Source organism: Pantherophis guttatus, chromosome 8 (genome assembly GCF_059756535.1).
Source record: "Pantherophis guttatus breed Tessera chromosome 8, ASM5975653v1, whole genome shotgun sequence".
Taxonomy (NCBI): domain Eukaryota; kingdom Metazoa; phylum Chordata; class Lepidosauria; order Squamata; family Colubridae; genus Pantherophis; species Pantherophis guttatus.
The window spans coordinates 51,546,696-51,565,247 of record NC_142070.1 but is presented as its reverse complement, the minus strand read 5'-3'; the positions used below and the strand labels follow the sequence as shown (position 1 = coordinate 51,565,247).

Genomic DNA, 18,552 nt, shown 5'->3' with positions numbered 1-18,552 from the left:
TTGTATTGGGTTGTATATGTATATATAATGTTTGCTTTAGATAATTATATAGAATTGTAGCTGTTTATTGTTCTACAATTATATTCCATATCTTATTTATTTTTTTGTATTTTTCCACATACTTTTTAAATATGTTGTGTATTTTTTTGGTATTGTATGTATTTTTGTGTTTTATTCTTTTTTCTGTTATTATTTTAAAAATAGTAAAAATGGTTGTCTAGTAATGACAATGCTTAAGAACCCATGTAATTTTTATAGAATTACTTTATGGAGAAAATAGTAACCAGATCCCATTTCTACAGTATTTATTTACAACATGAAGGTAAATAATCCATAGTGAACAACCGATAATATTTACTTTAGATGCAGAAAGCACATACAGGTAAACTGGTTCAGCAGGATTCTTTAACTTCTTTATATACATAATAACACATGAAGTAAATTTACAAAACCAACAGCAGATTCTTCCAACGTGGTAGAGAATTTTGACCTAGTCTGAAAATGAAAGTGAGATCAAAATAAAATGATGAATAGTATTTTTTGTCCATGTAAAAAATCAACAACCAACAAAATACTTCTTCCCAAAAGCATAATCATAGGGATGGATCATCTAGGACTTCAAATAGAAAATTAATCATGATAAATTACAGGGTCACAAGGATCTGTAATTATATGTAGTATATAATGTGGATTTAGATTACTAGTCTAACCCAAAAATATCTCAATCATTATAAATTATGCAATACATGTGCTTTATCATTCATACAACATACTAAATTAATTTATAAATCATGAAAATATATTATGTTTTATCTAATCCCTAATTTTGGATTGAACTATAGCTATATTTTGTGGTAAATAGACTGATCTGATATGACTGGGAACCTGAATGGAGGATCATTATTATTTTAACTCCTTTGGCCTATGCCAAGAAGTCAGGATCCTAAAACAATCATAAAATGGCACTACCCAACCAGTTTCATTTCTGTTTAATTTTTAAACAGACATGTCCCCTTGGCTTTTTGGCTGAGTGCAGCAGGTCTCCCTTTCGTCTGCCACCAGCGTCGGCAAGGTAGATCTTCCATGCGCCTCCAAAGGAAAGGCTGACAGCGATTGGCCCTTCGGGGAGATGCTGCAGCCACTGCACTAGGGCTAAGAGAGGCAGCAGCAGCGGCGGCAGCAGGAGATGGAAGCGGCGGCCTTGGCAGGAGAAGGCAGTAGTGGCAGGGAGAGCGAAGCTACCCCCCAATGTCCCCACCATGGCTGCAAAAGGGGTGGCTTCAGGAGCCGCTGGTCAGTGAAAAGAAGGCTGCACAGCTCAGCAAGCTTTGTAGCATGTGGCTGCTGCGAAGTTTACTGGGCTGCCCCCATCCCGTCCCGTCCCCACTGCGGCTGCAAAAGGGGCGGCTTCAGGAGTCGCTGGTCAGTGGGAAAGGGGCTGCCCAGCCCGGCCAGCTTTGTAGCCATGTGGCGTCCCCCAAGGCTGAGCGCGCCAGGCCCAAAAGGCAAGTGAGCCTCACTATGTCCCCCTGAGGTGGCTCTTTGGCTGAGCACAGCGGGTCTCCCTCCCCCCACTGCCAGCAGAGGCCTTACCTTCTAGATCTTCCACGCGCCTCTGGAGGAAAGGCGGCGGCAGCAGGAGACGGTAGTGGCAGCCTCAGCAAGAGAGAGCAGTAGCGGCTGGGAGGGTGAAGCTGGCGGCCTGGCAAGCTGCCCCCCTCAGTCCCCACTGCGGCTGCAACAGTGATTGATTCGGGAGCTGCTAGCAGGCGGGGAGGGGGCCACTCAGGCCGCAAGCTTCGCAGCCATGGAAAAAGCTGCTGCCGTTGCCACCATGTTCTTTGTGTATGCGCATCCCATTGGACTTGCAAGGCAATGGGATGAGCGTGCATTAAGAACATGGCGGCAACGAACATGGTGATTGAGGCGAGTGGCAACCGGGTGACCAGTTCGGGGGGCATGGCCAGCCGGCCATCACTAACGGTTCGGCGACCTTAGCCAAATTTCCACCACCGGTATGTGTGAACTGGTGCAAACCGGTAGCATCCCACTACTGAACCAAATGTTGATAGTCAATATTTCTACAGTGAAATATGTACTTGGTTAGCTTGTTATATTCATGATACAAATGTACCTATTCTTATAGTCTTGTATGAAACTGCATTTTTATTGCTTTTAGATTAATTTTAGTACATTTGTGGGAATGGATTTCATTTTAAGTGTAATGCAGAAGGAACTTTTCCGGTTTTATTTTTCCTGAAAATCTATGTTCTATCCATTATAGACTTTAAAAGAAGCATTCCAATTTTTCCAATACCTCTCATCCTACGTATTTGTTGAGAAAAAAAATTGTATCAGAATGTTGTTGGAGTAGTAAAGAAAAAATATTATTATGTCTTAAAAGGAAAATTCCTGTGCAGCTGAAATTAATCTATTAAAAATTCTAATGTCCAGCAGCATTTCCCTTGTGTTCTGGAAATATTAAGAGATGTCTGTTAAGATAGATTCCTTGGTCTTGTGAGTATTTTTAAAGGTTGGGCAGAGCATGAAAAGAAAAGGATGGAAAGAAATTCGGTCATGTGAAGAAGATTGGGAATGAACTATTAAGCTTTCTATAATATGAGAACTCAAGGTAAGTTAATGAGGGGATTTCATATTAATACAAAGCCAAACAGTAGATATAAAGAGTTCATCCTCATTTATCCCTGACTTGCTTCTCAACAATAAATCAGGAGACTCTTATTCAGAAGAAAAGCTCAGGTAGAATTGCAATACCACTCATTGTCATTTAGCCTTCCTTTCCCCCTCCCCTCCTCCTCTTCTTCCTTTTCCTCTTTCAGAAGGTGCAACAACCGTGTCAAACTATATTTTCTTACTGTATATAGTATAGTGTGTGTGTGTGTATAATTACTATACATTCATTACTGTCTCCTTACCATTATATGCTTTACCATTTTTGTCAGTTCTGCAAAACCTGACATTTTCTTTCTGTCTGACCTTCTGATTTCTAATACCACAGTAATTATTAATTATTTCAAGCATCATTTGTTTTCTGATAATCTTAATATGCCATACCTGAAGTGTAAAATATGATGTTCAGTTAGGCAAGTAATTTACCCTTCCCAAAATACATTTCCTGAGGAAAATAAAACCATAAAATACTTAGACACAAAATAATGCTGATTCAAACACAAGGGTAGTGTAAAAATCCTGGAAATAAGAATACCAGATAATACCCAGAGAAGTATAACATCTTAACAGACACATTCTTTGGACCTTTGTGTTTGGCTCAAGGAAGCCATTGTATTAATGCCCCATTATCTCATCATTCTGATCTCATTAACTTGTACAAGCTATTATCCAATAAGTAAATGCTCTACTGATTAAATGTATATTGTAATTGCATATGTCTAGATAGAAGGGTTTCATCCCTATCTTTTAGGCTTGTTCTTTTGCCTCTAGTACCAATTTGTGCCTAAAAATTCTTCCACATTCTTCATCCAGCAGTATTGATTCAAATATTCAGAATTAAGCTTTGCAAGATTGTGTTACCTTTCTTCAAGTCAAAAGAAGATTCTAAGTGTTGCCACCTGATTACAGGAAATCTAAGAAGCTGATAACAGAATGGAAACTATTGTTTCAAAGAATGAAATCTTACACATATCTATTCAAAAGGAACTTCCATTGATTTCAATGATATTTACTACCTGAAAAGTGGGCAGGATCATAATTTTAGCTGTATATCAATAGGGTCAATACCAAACCATAGTGGCTGAAATATCCTATATCTTGCTGCTATAGGAATGTTTCCCAACATAGCCTCAGTTCAACAGAAATTCATTTTCAATCTATTTACTTACTAAGGGATCATGTTAATTAACACTCATTGTTGACTGGCTTTCATTTAATATTGATAATCTTTACTTGATAATCTAGGTTCCCATTGGACATGTGGCTGACCTGAACCTCTGAATGAGGCCTGGAACTGAAGAATGCAGTATTTTTAATTTGCATATTAAGCAGATATTCTCTATTGGTTAATGGAAATTTGCATCAAAAGAAAACACAATCATAGGCTTTCATCCTATTTCAACTAATTTTAATTGCAAATTTAGGAAAAATCAAGATTTAACAGGACTGAATATAGGGATGCTGAATTAAACAATGGTGTTTAATGTATTCTTAAATAACAAAAAAAACCACTAAATTTCTGAATAAATGTATAGGACTGTATTGTGAGTCAGTATCTAATATACTAAAAGTATAGAATTAAATGGTTGTTTACTGCTTAGAATTTGAATGGTTGTCAGCTCCACTTTCACAAAGGCTTTCACTTTCACCATAACTCATGTGGAAGTTGGATGATGTTCACTATGGAAAGAGTTGTAACTATTTGGCAGGAAATAGAAGTAATGGTTGGACTCTCATATCCTAAATTATTAGCAATTTTTCCTCAAGAAACATTACTGTGTTTGCTTCCTTGTCTCTGTTTTGGTCCTGCCTTATGAAACAAATTCAACTCAATATCTAAGTGATTCTGATAAATTTGATACAACTCTGTAATCCTGTTTTGTGTTTGGTTTCTTAACTTATCTTAAAGGCTTCCATCTTGTTAAGAGCTATATTCTCCTTTTGGAAGAAGAAAAAATTCAAATGAGCACAGGCAAGGACCCTTATTAAGTATCATCTCATGGCAAGAACACCCTTAATCATCTCACAGCAAGAACACCCTTAATTCTCTAACCTGATTGCATTAGGTAGATTGTGGTGGATAGCTACCCAGCATTCCTATTTCATAAAAAGGTGACATGGGAATATTTGTAAGGTCATTGTAAGGATTTTTCTAAAATCTGTTAGTTAAATTTGCTTGAATGCACTTGCAGTTAGATTCTGGTTGTGGGGGAGACTGAGGCAAAGTCTTGTCTGTTTATCTGAGCCAGGTTTAAATTGATTACTCCCACAAAAGTGAACAGGATCTTTGGAGTATTGAATTCTGCCACCTGTATGTTATATCCATGCCCCTCCTGGATGATCAAAGCTGAGTCCAAGTGGAGTTGAATGTCTCTTTGTGAGAATTGAGAGCTCCAACTGCCTTAAAAGAGACACTGATTCCCTCTTTAAAAGGTAATTAGTAGAACCAGCAGTACTGGACAATTTTTTTTTTTTTGAAAAACCTTTATTAACACTTAAAATCCAAAAATACAAGTTAAAATACTTCTATAGCAAAAATACATCCGTAATAATTATACAATTCAACGTCTTTCTTAACTTAATTCTTACCTTTCTTCATCTATTTCCACATATTCCTACTTAATCGACATATTTAATTATATTTTATATCTTATTTTGTTCTATACATTCCTTATTTTTAATTTCTATCCATTGGTATCCAATGGATACCAATTATCCCAAGTTAAGTAATATTCTGAGTCTTCCTTATTGTTTAATTCTAAAGTAAGTTTGTCCATTTCTGCACATTTGAAAATTTTCCAGATTATTGCACAATCCGTTGGAATAGTGGACATTTTCCAAGCTTGCACGAGTACGATTCTAGCTGCTGTAGTTATATGAATAATTAAATATTTTATCCTTTTAGGAAAACTTTTTTTAATAATCCCCAGAAGAAACAGTTCAGGTTTAAATTCTATTTTATAGCGTGTAATTTCTTTTAGCCATTTTTGTATTTTAAGCCAGAATTTTTTAACTTCTGGGCAAAGCCACCATACATGGAAGTAGGTGCCTTGTACTTGATTGCATTTCCAACAATTAGGTTTTAAGTTGGGGTACATTTTTGCAAGTCTTGTTGGGGCTAAGTGCCACCTATAGAACATTTTATAGTGGTTCTCTTTATATGCAACAGATTTTGTTAATGTATAGTTTTTTTCCAATATTTTTTCCCATCCTTCTAATTCAATGTTGTGCCCAATATTTTTTGCCCATGCTATCATTGGTCCCTTTACAATTTCTTCTTCTAAGTCAAAATGTAATAAATAATTATATATTTTAGATAATAATTTCTCTTCCGGGCCTGTCAATAATTTATCTAATTGTGTAAATTTTGGTTCAAATCCAAATTCCTCTAAATCTTTTCTGTATCTAGATTGCAATTGAAGATACGTCCACCAACCTATAGTTATTCCCTGTTCCTTTAATTCCTGGTTAGTTTTTAATTTTCCTCCATTGTCCAAAATTTCATTGTATTTTACCATTTTACCAATATCTAATGTATTGGGGAAGATCAATGCCTCCATAGTGGATAACTAGCCTGTTATTTTGAGATAATGTTTCTTCCTAATTCCCTCCCAAGTCTGTATCAGTGAATCTCAAATTGTATGTCTATAAAAGTATGAATGTGAATGTTTCTTATTTCTGGTGTTCCATATGAAGGCATGCCACCCCATCTGAAGATCATGTCCTTCCAATTTTAAAATTCTCCTATTCTTTAAATTAATCTATTCCCTAACCCAGACCAAACTCACTGCTTTGTAATAAGTTTCCCATGCAGGGAGTCCAAAGCCACCTCTGCTTCTTCTATCCTGAAGTGAGATTATTTTTATCCTCACCTTTTTTCCTGCCCATACAAACTTCATAATCATTTTGTTTAACTCTTTAAAAAACCTTTTATCTAATTTTATAGGAATCGTTTGGAATAAATAGAGTAGTTTTTCTTCTTTAGAGTTGAATATCTTTGGCAAGATATTCATTTTAATTGTTGAGATTTTCCCTAATAGTGACAACTGTAAATTTCCCCATCTTTCTAAGTCTTTCCCTATTTGTTGTATTAATTTCATATACTTATCCTTTTTTAATGCTGAACATCTTGCTCTTAACCAAATACCTAAATATTTCACTTTTTTTACGGTTTGAAGTCCCATTCTTTCCTCGAATTCTCCTTTTTGTTTTTCCGTTAAATTCTTAACTAGCATTTTAGTTTTTCCTTTATTAATTTTAAGGCCTGTGGCCTCCCCATATTTCTCTATCTCTTGCAGTAGAATTGGTCCAGATTCCAATGGACAATTTTAATCCAGTCTCCAACCTTCCTTTCTAGGAATGTTGTTGAAAAGATTGTAGTCTAGCAGTTCCAACATATACTGAAGAAATTGGAATATCTGGTTCCATTGCTGTCAGGTTCCAGGGTGGGCCACAATGAGACAGCATTGATTTTGAAAGACTTTTAAATGACACTGGATAGCTCAGCATGAAAGTATTTGCCCTGGATCTGTTTGGTTTCTTGGTGGGTTTTAGTACCATAAATCAGGATATCTTTTTCTTAATTTTTATTTATTCATTAAATTTATCTTTTGGGGCTGATTGAGGAAATGGGAGTAGAAAGTATTGTTTTCCAGTGGTTTTCATCTTTCCTCCCAGGCTAGTTAATGTTGGTAGGGTGTGGGGATAGATCCATCTCCATGTCATCTGCTTTTCTTTCTTCTTACAGACATGATGGCACAGTGGTTAGAATGCAGTACTGCAAACTAACTCACTGCTCACTCTAGGAGTTCAATTCTGAACGATTCAAGGTTGACTCAGCCTTCCATCCATCCAAGCTCATTAAAATGAGGGCCCAGATTGTTGGGGACAATATGCTGACTCTGTAAATCACTTAGAGAGGGTTGTAAAGCACTATGAAGTGATATAAAAGTCTAAGTGCTATTGCTATTGCTATTCTTTCTTTAATAAGCATTCAGCATTGATATGCAAATTCTGATATTTGATTTTCATCAATCCTTGATCATCCAGAATAACATTATGTTATTGTTTTATGTTTAAATCATGTTGGAGAAGAACTGAATCCTTTTGGGGGGAGGGTGTAATTTCATCCTGTAATTCATTCTAGCATTGGAAGTGCTTTTAATGTGACCTATTGTGGCACGAAAGTCCTGTTGCCGTACATGCACAGCAATTGATGCCAGGGTAGAGAGTCACCTTGTTCAGTCAATTTCATCCCCACGGTTTATCCAAGCTTTCAAGCAATTCAACTCTAACTCTTTCAAGTGTATGTGACGCTCTCCTAGAATTCATTCTAGTGTAGAGAGTATGGTGAGGCAGAAAATTCTGTATGTTGAACTTTAATACAGCTCTAATAAAGATCAGCATTTATTTGTTTAACTTTATTTTCTGGTGAATGTAAGGTGTAAAGTAAAGTAAAAGTAAAGTAAAGTAAAATAAAGTAAAATAAATTAAATTAAATTAAATTAAATTAAAATATAAAGTAGATGGAAAATAAGGTCGTTTCATGACTTGTGAAGCTAATAAAACTTTTTGGTACTCATTTTATACATTAGGATTAGTCCTTGGGGTCTTGGGAGATTTGAGGATTGTCATTTATGATACTTGGAAGAGGGAAAAGAAAGGCTATTCTTGATTGCCTGTTAATTACTTGCTTATTTAGGAGTGTTGCATGCTGTTGTTATAGATATATTGTTACCAATAAAGTTTTTGTGAATGCATACTCATACAAAGCTGATAATTTATGTAACAGCAACAGCAGCGGCAACAGCAAATTTACCTTGGCATATTTAAGACAACTGGTGATTGTTCTCTTCCCAGCTGTTTATGACTAAAATCATATAAAAATAAATTATAAATAAAACACACATAAACATATAGATGCACACACACACACACACACACACACACACACTTATGACAATGATGTTGGATTGCTAACCCCAGCAAAAATAATAATAATAATAAATCTTCAGTTTCACTGCAATCAGGTGTCTTGTGGTAGTGATTGTAGGATCTGGGTTAACCAAAAAATAGCATGAACTGTGCAAATAAATAAAGCTGTGCTATTCGGTTATCATGTGAATGTCTGGGTAGTATAAAAATGAGGCCAATACTGCAAAGGATTATAACAAACAAGACCCCAAACATTCAATCTTCCAGTAGCGAAACAGGTAAGAAGAATTGATTTAGTCCTAGTCAGAAGATAAACATGAAATCTTAGTGGTGAGTAGAAAGCACATATTTTACAACAGTAATTTTGTTCCTTTTTATTTTAAGAGAATAAGGTATAGAAAATGCTATATATCAAGTGGCATTATTGTTATGGTAAATTTAGAAATGAAATGTGAAAAAGATTAGGAGCTTTTTCTAAAATAAAGACATTTAGAGTCATACAACTGTAAAAAAAAAGAAATGATTTATGAAATTTGGGTTTCTTAATGGATTGATTGTAGAAATGACTTGAGAGAGCTAAGATAATTTTTTTGGGAGGGGAATGATTTGGTGAATCCTAGAAAAAATGAGTTTTGGATTAATGAAGACCTCCCTTTCCCCTACTTCTATGACAAAGTAGAAATACACAATAGATGTACTTCTTGACCTAGCAGTAGATCTGGAGATATAGTATATGCAAAAAAAAAAAAAAAAAAACCTTTAAAAAGCAGATTTACTCATGTGCAACTATATATTGAGCTTTATTTATTTCCATTTCCATATTTCATTTTTTTTTCTTTTGTATTGCTTTGGGTCTGAATTTTGTAATCCAAGGAAAATTATTTTATTCTCTGTCACAAAAAAGGCTTAATTGAAAAATTACCGCAAAACAAGTTTTCATAAGATGCTCAGAAATTCATAATATTCAACTATCTGACTGACATTAAATAGGACATTAACCCTTGTATTAGTGTGGGTATTTAAATCTTATCTTTCAACTACTTGATGTGTGTAAAATAATCTCTTATTTTATATACAGAAATCCTTCATTAGTGTCAAAGGGAGATATTTTTTTTTGTTCGTTTGATTTTTCAGTCCATATAGGTATGAAGCACAGAAGTAGAATTTTGTTATTGAGTAACTAGGGAAAGAAGGCTTATTCTGCACATAAAGGTCTCAGATAAGAATGAGTTTCTTCTGCAATCTTCCTCAGATGGTATTATTAAAAAACTAAAACAAAAAGACAGCTGCACACTATATGTTTTATATAATTAACAGGAGGACAACTACATGTGTTTAATATATCATGAATTTTACTCCTCAAATTCTACATTTGCTTCTGGTAACCTTGAGTTGCCACTGTGTCTAATCTCTTTATAAAAAATGCAATCAGTATAATATGACCGCCTATCAAAACCAATACATCTCTTTTTCATTTTACTTGAAATAGATTTAAAATTCACATTTATAGAATAGATTACCAAATTGCTTTCTCCCTTTATATGGCATTTCTCTATTATGTGTGAATTGCAACTGCAGTGATAGTAATCATTTCTTACAGAGTGCAATCTATTGTAAAAGTTTTATTCTGAACTCTCAGTGTTGCATGTCTGCTCACAGTATATAATTTGCGTTTAGTTTTTCTCCTGACTGAACTTCTTAAATATTTCTAATTATGATAAGCATTTTATTTCAGCATAGTCATACTAGTTGTTTAGATAAAATCAAGCAAATTAAACATTATGAAGAAAAGGAAAGCCCACTGTGGTCCATTGGACAGTTTGAGTAAGGTAAGAGTGAGAAAAATATAATGCTCAAATTGCAATTTAGGCATAAATCCATGGTGACCTTGGATAACTTTCAACCAAGCAATTATATCTGTAGTGCACATACTCTGAGATATCATACCAAAACATGAAAAAAAAATATGGATAAGACTCGCTGGCCAAAAAACCCCATACCTACAGCACCATAGCCTGCTCTTAATGGGATCTCTTGACTTCCAAAGCTGCTCTTACCCAAGTCACCAACCACTTTCTGCCACCCTTGCTTCTTTGTGCACAGCAGGCTCCTTCCTGAACTACTTTCAGAATTATTTTTTTCAGAAGTATCTCCCAAAACAAATGTTTACAATTAAATGGCAAATGTATGTAGCAACTGAATCTATTTTGACTATTTTTTAACATCCTTATTTATTTGTTCTTTTTTCAAAATATAGATTCTACAAATATTTTTATCAATACATTTATATCTAGTTGCAAATATAAAATAATCTTGTTATACTAGCATATTTATGAATATTACTATTTAAACTATTGTTTTTAATTATATCTGTTGCTTTTTTCATAAACTGGATTTTATACAAAATAAATAATACATACATTTATTTTGAATCTAAAAAAACTTCATGCATTAATTCAGTGCATTCAATTTCACAGAATAAACTATACATTATGAATTTAATTATAAGATACAATGCAGCTCTATAGTATTACTATTTGCTTATATTAAAAATATAGTTTCTTAATAGAAAAAATAGAGCTTGAAGCAAATTTCAGCATGATGGTTGGAGAAGGAAACAGATATCTTTTTACATTTTATTTGAATTAGAAAAATGTTCTTCAGAACTGCTGACAACAAAATAACAAAAACAGAAATTATTATTTAATACAATTGTCCTAATGCATTGGCTGCCGATTTGCTTCCAGATGCAATTCAAGGTGCTGGTTATCACCTTTAAAGCCCTTCATGGCTTGGGACCAGGTAATCTGAGGGGTCGTCTCTTGCCAGTCACATCTACCTGACCCATCAGAGCAGGGAGGCACGGAATCCTGAGGGTCCCATCCCCAAGGGAGATACACCTGGTGGGACCCAGAAGAAGAACCATCTCCATGGTGGCTCCCTCTCTCTCGAACATCATTCCCCCAGAGATTAGAACGGCCCCCACTTTAATACTCTTCTGGAAGGCGTTGAAGACCTGGTTCTGCCAGTGGGCCTGGGGAATCCAGAGCGGGATGGAGCCCATTAAATGGCTTGTGTGCCCGGGCAGGGGGTGATTATTGTATTGTATTGTATTGTATTGTATTGTATTGTATTGTATTGTATTGTATTGTATTGTATTGTATTGTATTGTATTGTATTATTATATTATATTATATTATATTATATTATATTATATTATATTATTATATTATATTATATTATATTATATTATATTATATTATATTATATTATATTATATTATATTATATTATATTATATTATATTAATTTATTTGATTCTTTTTATTAGTTTTATTGTTTTAAATATGGTTTTATATTCTGTAAGCTGCCATGGGCAAATAGGCGGCAATATAAATTCAATAAATAAATAAATAAATAATGTTACTTTTGAATTATTGCAAGTTCAGAATAATATATGTAGCTTTTGATACAGTCCATGAAAGTTTATGTACTAAAAAGCTGAAAAATTAGCCTTTTGATACTATTTGAATAGGTACACCTGTAAGGGGAAGTAAAAAAACAAACAAATAAACAGATTTTCAAATGATAACTGCAAGCAAGCAACTGGAGCTGCTCCTGTCTTTCCATAGGTAAAAGAATAGTCCATCCACAAAAATTCTGCTGTGGAATTATTCCTTGATTGGCCATAGAGAATTTGACTTCATTCTAGATGCCTTCAACTATATACCAGGAGTAGACAGGCAGGTGTTGTTTATGCTGTATATTATTACATTCTTCAATGGTTTTAGATGTAGCAGTCTTGGACAAGAAATTTATCTTTAACTCTTAGGCACATATCGAAAGAAATTATAAAGCCACCTTCTAGCACCAATAGCAATAGCACTTACACTTATATACTGCTTCATAGTGCTTTACAGCCCTCTCTAAGTGGGCTGTAAAGAGTCAGCATATTGCCCCCAACAATCTGGGCCCTCATTTTACTGACCTTGAAAGGATGAAAGGCTGAGTCAACCTTGAGCCAGTCAGGCTCAAACTGCTGACTGTGAGCAGAATTAGCCTGCAATATTGCATTTTAACCAGAGGTGGGCTGCAGCCGGTTCAGACCAGTTGAGGCGAACCGATTGTTAAGCTTCTGCACAGTTCGGCAAACCAGCAAATCCCACCACTGGCTGGCCCCAGACAGTCACTCTTCATCTTTCCCTCTTGCCCGGCCTAGCTGCTGCTGCTGCTCTCTGTCTGGCTCCATTGCTTGCCTTGACCATACGACCTCTGGAGGCCAGCCAGCTTGCCTAACTTTGCCACCATAGCTGCATCCCACGCAGCACTCTCTCCATGGCTCAGCAGACCAGCCCTGATCTGCCTGGGTGAGCCTGCGAGCAAGGTCCGAATCCCAGCCCAGCTGCCTCCCACGTGGCCCAGCCAGCTTGTCTGCTTTTCGCCAAAGCCTATAATGTGGTGGCTGTGGCCCAGCTCTCTGCCTCAACTGCCTTTCTTTGCCGATCTCCACTCCACCTCACTCACCTAGGCTAGCTGCCTTCTGCTGCTCCTGCTCACTCCAGCAGCAGAAGACTTGAGGCAGTGGGTGGCCGTAGGCCTCCTCGGGGAAGTGGGGCTGGGAAGGGTGCTTGTCTCCAAAGACTCTTACCCTCCCCCTCTCTCCCTCTGCCTCCTACTGCTTCTCAAGGCCCAAGACAAGATGCCTGGTCTGGGCACACAGTCCTCTACAATGGAGCCTTTCCTGGAGTGCAATGCCTTGGACAACCTGATCTGTCCTGAAGGCCTCGAGGAGCTCCAGACTTTCCACACACTTCCACTGGCCTGAGTGCTCTGCCCTTCACAGATCCCAATGGGGCCAGTGCCTCGTGGTGGCGCTCTGGGAGGGCAGGCAGATGTCCCGGGGCTTCACGTGTGCACCACCACAGAGCAGCAGTCTCATCTCCAGTGCGGCATCTCCCCTGAGGGCCCACCATCAGCCTTACCTTCATGGGCAACTTCATGCTGGCCCTGTTGGGATCTGAAGGGCAGGGCATTCAGGTCAGCAGAGGTGCATGGAAGCTCTGGAAGGTAAGACCAATGCTGATGGTGGGGGAGGGAAACTCAGCTGAAGACCCGTCTTTTGGGCCTGGCACGTTCGGCTTCTGCAGGGCTTCTGGGAACTGCTGCCTGCTCACCTTCCCCTTCACCTTGGGTCCCGCTTCCAGCCCATGATGGGGGGGACATGCCACTTCCAGGCCCTGCCGGCCAGTGGGTGGGTGCACAGCCCTCGAGAAAGATGCCACACTGGGGCCAAGACTGCTGCTCTGCTGCGGTGCAGACATGTAGCCCCGAGACATCCGCCCACCCTTCCGGAGCCCCGCTGCCACCGCTCTGGAGCCCCACTTCTGCCTTCTGCCACTGCCACTCTGGAGCTCCGCTTCTGCCTTCTTCTGCCTTCTTAATAACTACTGTTTTAGAAAAAAATATTTCATCTCTAGAAATATTCTGTAAATTTCTGGGGGGGAAAAACCTTCTAAAAGACTTCTGTAACTATTTGTAAAAAAAGATGTTAATGCCTTAACATTTTATTAATTTAACGTGTGGATTTCTTAAAGCAAAAGACTTCAAATTTTCTTAATGAATAATTGAGAAAATGTTTGTGCAAAGCTAAAACTCTTTTAAATAATCTTGAAAGCATGCCTAATGTGATACATTATATTGTGGTTAATATATATTTATTAGACATAATTTTCAGTAAGATACCTATGAACACATATGAACTAATGTAAATATTTTCTTTTTAGATAGTGCATTACTCATAAAAAGTAATAATATCCAAGAAAGAAAAAAATAATGGATATATTATATTACATAAAAGAAAATGAGATATAAATAGAGCCAGTGTGGTCTAAAAGCCACGGTGCTGAAGTAAAAGTGAAGAAACCTGGTTCTAATCCTCTCTTAAATGTAGAAGCCAGCAAGTTGATTCTACAGTAGTAATTCTCTTTCAACCATAGACTGGGAAGTAAAAAAAAAAAAAAAAACACCTACTAATCCTTTACTTGGACCAATGTAATAGATTATGGTCTACTACCTTCAATAAAATCCTACAGAGAATAACAAAATAGAGTTGGAAATGATCTTCGAGGTCTTCTAGTCCAACTCCCTGCTCAAGTGGGAGAACCCTATATAATTTCAGACAAATAGTTGTCCAATTCTATTAAAAACCTCCAGTGATGGAGCACTCAGAACTTCTAAAGGCAAGCCATTCCACTGATTAATTGTTCTAATAGTCATGAAATTTCACCTTATTTCTAGGTTGGTTTTTTCATTAATTAGTTTCCATTCATTGCTTCTTGTTCTACCTTCAGGTGCTTTGGAGAAGAGTTAACCCTCTCTGTGGCAGCCCTTTAGATACTGGAATAGTTCTAGAATTGATTCAGCTGATAATAACATGCCTAATGCTAAGAAAAGATTACAGGAATCAGGTAATTTTATCTTATGAACATAAAATATGATGACATCTACTAGAAATATTTAACTTTAGATCATTTTTTTTTTTTACAACTATAGCAAAAGTCTGGCAGGGAAATCCTAGCTGCTAAAAACACATGGTATACAGGCAACTATGTTCTCTGTCTCTCTTTGTGTTTTTGTGTATTACTACATACACAGAAATATACAGAAGAGTAAAGACTAGCAGCTGCATCTACTTAAAATTCTGGAGTTGCAAATTTCAATTGTCAACCAAAGGGTCTTTAATTATTTTGGAATTCCCTAGAATAAAGTTTTCATGTAGAATTGGTATGCCATTAAATCTTTATCAATTACTTATGAGTAATTTTTCTGTACATAATAACTTTCCCTTAACATCATGTGCTCCAGATGTACTATATTATGATTATTGCGGTGGATGGGAATGTGCTTTTCCATACAATTACAAAAACCAAATACCCAAATGTCATTCTGCTGATAAGATGATAACAAAGGACATCTTCTTTATTGTCATTGCAACAGTGGTAAGTTTTTATCTCAAATAAGTTTGTTAATTTTTAATATTTATATCCCATCTTTCAGCCCAGAACAAATCAAAGAAAATTTAAAATGTTAGCCTTTTAAAAACAGATAATATTAAACAAACTCATATGACTCAATGCATTCTTAATGACTTATGCAATCATGTGTAAATAAAATACAAGGTGCATAAAAATTTCCACCAAAAGTTTTGATGTTGTAATTTTGGAGAACTCTGGACATTATACAATTATGAATGCAAGTGGCTATAGATTTTCTGCACCTGAGCTAAATGCTTTATATTGTTTTCTGCCATTCACAAAAATATGGTACTTAAAGTCTATACAATAGGAAAAGTCAAGTAGCAATGTGCTGATCATTTAATTCCACAGATAAGATAAGATTGGATTAGTAGATTTAGAAGCTATAAAATAGCTTTATTTTATAGTTTTATACATGTTTAAGATTATTACCAGCCCTTTGACATCAGAAAAATATCAATACCCATATTTTCTCATATTTATTGAATTAAATTTAAAGCAACCTTTTTTGAGAAAAATAAATAGGAGAAAAGAATAAAACTAAACAAATAATGTCCAACATTTGTCACTATAAGACTTAAAAATATTGAAAAAAATAATAGTCAGTAACTATTTGCAAGTGTGTATATTAACCTGCTAAAAGTGATATTGTCAAGGTTCAACTGCTTTTGAAGCGTTTAGGTCTTATTGCTATTCAAAGAACTGGGGGGAGGAAAGAGTAGAATGCAGATGCTCCAGAGACAGACCATGAGGGCCAAAATCCCACCAAAGTCACTGACAGTCTGACAGAGAAGTGAACTGTTCTCAAAACAAAAGGATGATTCATAATTTGTCAGGGTATGAAGATTTAATAGCTGTAAACTGATGGAAGGTTGTAAACGGAGGCAACTGTAAACTGATGCAATGGGAATGAGGCAGCAGGGTTACTATCACTTTAAGAAGCTTAAGAAGAAGCATTGTAAGCCCCCGAGTCTCCGGAGAAGGCAGCATATAAATCAATTTTTTTAAAAAAAAGGTTGGTAGGAAGCTGCCTATATAAGGGAAGCCATTAGAGAGCATTTCTTCTTCTCCTCATGTTCTCTCTCATCCTGTATCTCATTGCTCTCCTTGTGTCAGTAGCTATATGATAAGGGTAAGGATTAAACCACTGTTAATTATCTAAAGGCTCTGTGTGCTGTGTTTTGCTCCTGGGTTTATTTCATAATACTAGTCACGCTGCCTAAACTCTGACATAATTGGACAGTGTGACCACCTCCGGGTGGCGAGAAAGAGAAACTATTGTTTAACTATACAATCATTGCACAGAAAAAAACAGAGATGGTTTTGATTCTTCAGTGCTGAACTGGTGTATCCAATAGTTTTGCTTTGAGATTTACAAGTTCCTGAGAGTGTCTACTTTTCTTGGGTTCACTAGTTGGACCGTTGACAGATATACAAAAATTTCAGGACTACTGAATACAAGCAACTACTGGTTAAACAATTGCAATTACAATAAATTATTTCCATTAATTGATTCACATTTGCATACATGAATCATTGTTTTTTTCTCCCACAATTCACTGTCATATGGAGAAGCATACAAGTATATGCATATAACCTTGTGCCTTCCAGAAAAATCAAGAGAAAGAGAAGAAAGAAAAAGTTTGGTTAAGAGGAATAGGAGAAAAGGTTTTGAAAATGAAGAGTTTGACTCTATTTTTTTTAAAGGACTGGATACACAGTATTTATTTTTTTTAAAAAGCCATACTATTAGTAAATGGCTTTTTGTCACAATAATGCACTATACAGAGACAAGACAAGACAAACTGGTTTCTTTTCTCCTTTATCATTTATACAGGCATTATTGCCATTAACTGAAAATACACCAGGAAAATAACCTTTCAGGAATTAAATTAGCAATTCAAAAATATACATTGAAATATACAGTGATAATGCTGTACTGACAATTACCCAACCAAAAGATTCTTTAATAGTATTAATGTATTCAGTAATAAGTTTTTGTTGCAGATTATCTGATAAAGAAAAAAACCTCTAATGTTGACATACAATTTAACAAAGAAAAGCAATATCTGTTCTTAGTATTACTGTTTAACATTGTAAAAAAGGTTAAATACTTAGGAATATAATTGTCGAGTATCAAATACCCCTACACCACGTTACCATGTCAGCATGGGAGACCAGGAAAGGGGGGGAATTCCCTCCGGACGACCCAGAACGAAATCCAGCAACAGAGCACAGTAGAGGGGGGGTGTTGTGGTTAGGACTGTATGCACAGGTGATAGCAGTGACGGACGGAACACAAAGAAGAGGGGGTGCGATACATGAAGAAGGAAAGGAGGGGGATTATGTAGCAGATTGTAAACAAAGCTGAGGATGACATCAGAGATCTGCGCCCAAAGACAGGAGAACCGAGCGGCAGATTTGATTCCAGCAGCTGTTGCAGATTATCTGATGATAGTTAAACACTCTCACTCCCTATAAAGCCGCACGGGAGGAGAGCACAGGCGTCTCCAACTTTGTTTCTGATTAACCAGTTCAGTGCCTACTGTAAGTCACTGTGTAGTTATCATTAAACCGAGTTTTGGTTCCACTTACTCGTGCGTGTGTGTGTGCTGCATCGACCGGCAAAACACTGGCGTTTCCAGAGGGGCTGAGATTTTTGTCAATTTGTTGACAAAAAATAATAGGGATTTATTGAAAAACAAGTATTTTTCAAATTGAAAAGTATAACAGTAGATGTCTCAAGATGGCAAACATTATATCTTTCTTAGCTGGTAAATTAAGTATCAGTTGTTAAGATGACTTGTTTTACCAAGACTTATTTTTCTTTTATAAATCATTCCTGTACATACTGAAAATGGGATATTAAACGGTTGGCATAAGTAAGTAATGAA

At 36.2% G+C, this 18,552-nt stretch overlaps 1 long non-coding RNA gene across 1 annotated transcript in view; it reads right to left on the bottom strand.

The window, feature by feature from the left end:
- The window catches only part of LOC117654558 (uncharacterized), a 72,418-nt gene extending 54,325 nt beyond the window's left edge, over nucleotides 1-18,093 (bottom strand). Inside the window, exon 1 of the long non-coding RNA XR_004588324.3 lies at nucleotides 17,819-18,093. This is a non-coding gene — a long non-coding RNA (uncharacterized LOC117654558). The remainder of the gene's footprint in view (nucleotides 1-17,818) is intronic.
- Nucleotides 18,094-18,552: the final 459 nt, after the last annotated feature.